A 5,872-nucleotide genomic window follows, 5' to 3' on the forward strand; every position below is an offset into this window, starting at 1 on the left:
CCACGTACCTACATATTTCACCATCTTCGTATGCTCTATTGGCTTCACTATTTCCTTTTTTCTTTTTTCTTTTTCTTTTTCTTTTTCTCCACGTAAATGAAATCAAATGAACAAACACAACTATTTTGAAAATATTTTTAAAAGCAAGGGAAATGTTATATTTCTTTTCTTTTCTTTTTTTTTCTCTTTTTTAAAGTAATTACTCTTACCTTCAAAAATAGTTTTAGTGCCCTTCAAAAATAGTTTAGCACATGCTTTGGTTAAAACTTAGAATTTTTTTTTTTTTTTAAAGAGAGTTTCAACCTATGGCGTCTGCTTCTGATGATAACTCTTTATCATCAGATCAAGATACCAATTGGTTTTTTGTGTAGGCAAAAATTGAACTCCAGAACTTAGAAGTTAAAAGAGCTAAAATTGCTAATCCTATGTTAGCCTTAATGGAATCAATACCATCTGTTGATATTCTTGATGCATTCACTAGCGATTTAAGCTATATTAAATAAAAAGTATTATAGTCTTGCTTTTTAAAAATGAATGGTTGAAATTTTAAAATGGTATATTCTTATACTTTATAAATTTTATATATATATATATATATATATATATATATTAATTGAAGACCTTCATTTTTTTAATAAATATTATTAATTAAATTTAAGTCATATACTATATAATAAAAATTGGGCTTAAACGCTATGGTTACGCCAAGTGGCTCACCATATTACATAAGTTTTTCAGATTTTTAGATTTTAAAAATATATATAATTTTTCTTCTCCTATAATTTCTAAGTTTATAAAATATATCTTAAATTTCATTATTATCAACCTTTTTTTTCTCTTGATAAAGTAGTAGTCATGTTTTCATATCAACTACTTTTATAATTCTTGTAATTTTTACTTTTTTTTTTTTTTTTACATGGAGTTGTGAGAGAATTTAGAATTGGAAAAGATATAATTAAATACGTTGAAGATAAAGTTGCTTCACGTGATACAAATCTTAATTCGATTACTGTTGAATTACATTTGTTGTGCTTAATATGTCTCCGTGCAATTTCCTTTAATGATTATGTATTTGAATTGAAATAAAATTAGATTAACTTTAGACTTTTTGTTTAAGGTTGCAACATAGTGTAATCCGAACACTTGCATCTATGGATTGGCCTTTGAGATGTTTGTTTCCCAGAAAAACAGTGTATAAGGTTTCAACTTGCAATTAAAGTGGTCTAATACATCTTAAATTGCAACAATATTTATAGATTTCTTTTTTCTTATCTTCTTCTGGATAAAATAAAATAAAGCAATGTGATACATGATTGAGTTAAAGTGATTATTTTTCACACCTCCACAAATTGAGTTTGAATCCAAGAGAAATTGAGTTGGACTAAAACTATTTAAGAATGCTAAAATCAATCAATAAAAAAAAAATACCTAATTACTAGACGTAAAAAAAATAGATATAATTTTTTTTCCTTATCTTCTTCTCCTATAATTTCTAAATTGATAAAAATCTTAATTTAATTACAATCCAAATTCTTTTCTTCATCTATCTCTTCTTAATTTGATTACAATTAATCCAAAAACTTCATCTTCATCTAATCTTTTTTTTTTTTTTTCCATTTAGGTTATATTACTACACCTATTAGCTACAATTTGTTTTGGATAAAATAATAAATAAATAAATAAATAAAACAACAACAACAACAACAACGTGAGTTGAACTAAAACTCTCTAAGTCTACTCTACTATACTATTTAAGAATGCTAAAATCAATCAATAAAACCAAAATTAAGTGAAGAACTTCAGAAGGAAGGATTTGGCTTTTTTTTGGTGAGAATAGTTATCTTCTTTTTATTTTTTATTTTTTATTTTTTTGCGTTTTTATTTTTCTATTAATGTAGTTCAATTATTACTTAAATTCTATGATTTTTTTTTAAATATTTTACATAATGCAATTCATCTCAATTATTTATGTATTTTTTTGATTTGGTGTTCTTAATTGATTGTGCAAATTATTTCCTCACTTATGGCAATATCAAAATGGCTAGACAAATAATTTAATGAACGTCTAGCCATTTTGAAAAACAAAAAAAGTAATACTCTTCCAATTGAAACGTTAAATGAATGTCAAATTCGAACTAAAGAGAGGCTATTGAACATAGAGAGAGACTAAGAGAGACACCGCCATGGAGATAGATCTGCTAGTCAGTTCTTTAACTTTGTGAACGGGATCGCTGATTAGAGTTGTGCTTGCAAGTAGGTATTTTTTTTTTTTCAAAAATAACTAAAAAGGCTAATGTATTACCGTATATTTGCGTTTACCTTCACAACAAGGTTGACAAAATGGGTAAATATGCCTATGTAATACAGTAAATATGTCTTTATCTATGTAACAAAGTCAATGGAAGCTATTGTTGAGTTGATTCCTAAGATCATTGTTGAAAATATAATTAGAAATCTCTTAAAAGATTACATCAAATATGCTTCACTTCAATGCATATTGAAAGTAATTTAGTTGTCCAAAATTATCAAAATGATAGTTATGCAGGTTCTCTTTTTGCTTTTAGGTAAAGGGTGCGGTTAACTGGTGTCTTTAGAGCATTTGTTAATGATGTATTTTAGAAAAGTTTTAAAATCACTTTTGTGGAAAATATGAAAAAGTTTTAACAAAATTATTTTCTTTTTTCCTTTTCCATGAAAATTTTTTAAAGGTATTTTCTAAAAGAATGCTCTTAGGACATCTATTAATAAAATCCTTAGTTAAAAAATAAAAATGCACAAACATAATCATAAACACCAACATATATTTATACATAAGCTAACACAACAAATTCAAACATAAAAAATTATAGAAACAAAATATATTACAACTATATCATAACTAAAAAAAATATTATTTCGTACAAAAAACTGGTTGAAAAAATTATAAAGAAAACATTTTATAGTTACTTACATGGTGCAATTATAATATTTCTAGGTTGACTGTAGTATTGCAATTCTTTTCGTTTTTATCCTATTGCATTCTTAGGAGAAAAACAATTGAAACCCCCAAAAATGTTAGGGCATTTTTGTTACAATAGTTTAAAGTTTTACACATAATATGTGTGTGTAAATTTGAGTAATGACCCTCTTATTTTTATACTACAATTGAGTAAATGATACTACATTATTATTTTCCTCATATTACTTTTATACCATATATAATTCACTAAACCAAAATGAATTTCATACATATATTTCTAAAAACATATAAATTTATATAAATGACTAGTATAATTTTTTTTGGAGTGGTCAGGGTTCTAAATGAGTTAGTCAAATTATATTAAAATTAAGGCTTGACTGATTGACTCAATGTGAAGAGATAAAACTTAATGTTGTTTGTCACTAACATTATCATTATCTATATATATATAAAACCGAAGCTTTTGAAGCTTCTACAATTTTCCACGTCAGCACAATATTAAAAAAAAAATCATAAACCAAAAAAAAAAAAAAACTTTTCTAAATCCCTAAAAATACTTAAACGCAAAATCAGAGGAGCCCTCATAAACATATTTTTCCAAAACAGCAAATATATTTTTTAAAAAAATTCTACCCCAAACAAAACAAAACCCAATTCTCTTCTAAAACTAAAAAACTAAAACCGTCCTGCTCTCTCTTCTCAGAAACCCAAAAAACAAAACTCTCTCCTTCCCCCAAAATCAAAATCCAAAACTCAGATGAGAAAGAAGTAAGCGATCAAAGGTAGAGCTGATCAAATACAAAGAGTCTCGCACCCACCTTCAAACGCCTGCCCTTCTATTGCTGCGAGTACCTGTTCTCTCTTTCAAATTCATTCATTGTTATTTGAATCTCTCTCTAATTTTCAAAATTCTTTTATTTTGTGCTTTGTAGTCTTACATTGACACTTTTTATTTTCTGGTAATTCTCCAACTTCTTTTCATTCTAAATTTAATCCGTTTAGTTTAAAGTTAGGGTTTTCAAAATTTCAGTTATAGTGCGTGGTAGGTGTTTGATGCTGGGTCTCAGTTAATAAATCCTTATTGTTTGTTAAAAAATAAAAAATCTACCAGCAAGTGTGGGAGAGAGACAAAGACAAGTCTTTTGATGTTGCAAGAGTTGTGATCTTTATAATCTTTGACTGTAGCATCAGTAATTGTTGTATTGAAATAGGACTCTCTTTTACCGTTCATTCTTGCATGATTTGTGGGATGTTGATATTTGAAAGAGTCAAAGATCTATATTGATTTGTATTATTGATTATTATAACATTCGTGTGTTTATAAGCAAGCTTTTTACTTAAATTATCTATTCTTTGTGGGTCTCACAATACTTTCTATACAAGTTTTATTTCAAATATTCTAACTTTCAGTTTTTTAGAAAAATTCTAGTTTTTTAGAAGAAAAAAATAATATGGCTTTTAGTTTTTTATCTCACATTATGCAAATAAGGTACCAGAAATAAGCAATTCCTAACGATTCCCATACTAATTAGTATATTAAATAAATCACTATACCATTTGCTTTATTTAATGACACTTACCTTGCTTATAGTTTTCTTTATGCAGTTTAGCTAATTTTAACATAATTTTAAATTGCACACACATAAACATAAACATAGATATAAAATTAACATATGTATATACACAAGATAATATAAATTATAAAAGTTAGAAACAATTTTTATGTACAAAAATTTATGAAGACATGCAATTCAACTTTAAGGCAATAGGATCTTGAGAGGTAGTTTTATGAAATCTCTTTATCACACTATTTGCAAATTTCACATATTCTACAACAAAAACAAACAAAACTTTAGTCCCAAAATTTTAAGGTTAGCTATGAATTGATAACCTTAGTTTATCATTTCCATATAAGTATAATATTTCATAGTAAAAATTGGTTAAAAAATTATAATTAAATACATTTTATGTAGTTACTTACCTAGTGCAATTATAATACTTCTAGGTTGACCGTAGGATTGCAACTTGTTCCGGTTTTTATCCAATCGCCTTCTTAGGAGAAAAACAATTGAAACCCACAAGAAAGTTGTGGCATATTTTGTTATGAGTTTAAAGTTTCACACTTATTCTATATGTGTATATGTAAAATTTAAGTAATGAGACTTTAATTTTTGTACTACAAGTATGCAAATGATATTACATTATTATTTTCCTCTTATTAATCTTATGCAATATAGAGTTCATTACATTTAAATGAATTTATTACATATATTTCTAAAAACATATAAGTTTACTGATGACTAGTGGATTTCTTTTCTCTTATTACTCTTATAATATTAGTACGTCGTGACAACCTATTCAAGAAATATATTCCCAGAAATATAAATAAATTTCTTTAATGAAAATCTTTATTTTTCAAAAAACAAAATTTATTATAATTTTGTGTTTGAATAATTAGAAATGTGAACAATATGTTAATATTATTAATTTTTTTAGAAGAAAGGACAATTGTGGATTTTGTGATTAGAATTTACAGATCCTTATACATTTGTCATGTATGGATTTTCATTAGTTTAATATATTATTATATTTTTCTTATATTGACTTGTATATGTTACAAAGTGAAGTTTATAATTTGAATTATATTAGTTAATTTTCTTATATATTTCATGATTTTTAAAACTATTAATATACTCTAATTTATTTAACAAAAATTATTGAACTAAACTATTTAAAAGATAATTCATATTTTACAAATGACTGAATAAAAAAAATTCAAATATAAATTAAAGACTAATTTAATGTAAATATTATGCTTATATATAAGAAAATAGCATATGTTAAATTATGTTATTTTTTATGTATGAGTTTTATGTTATATGCTTTGGATTTAAACTTTTCTTGATATGTTTA

The sequence above is a fragment of the Quercus robur genome, chromosome 5 (genome assembly GCF_932294415.1).
Source record: "Quercus robur chromosome 5, dhQueRobu3.1, whole genome shotgun sequence".
Lineage (NCBI taxonomy): Eukaryota > Viridiplantae > Streptophyta > Magnoliopsida > Fagales > Fagaceae > Quercus > Quercus robur.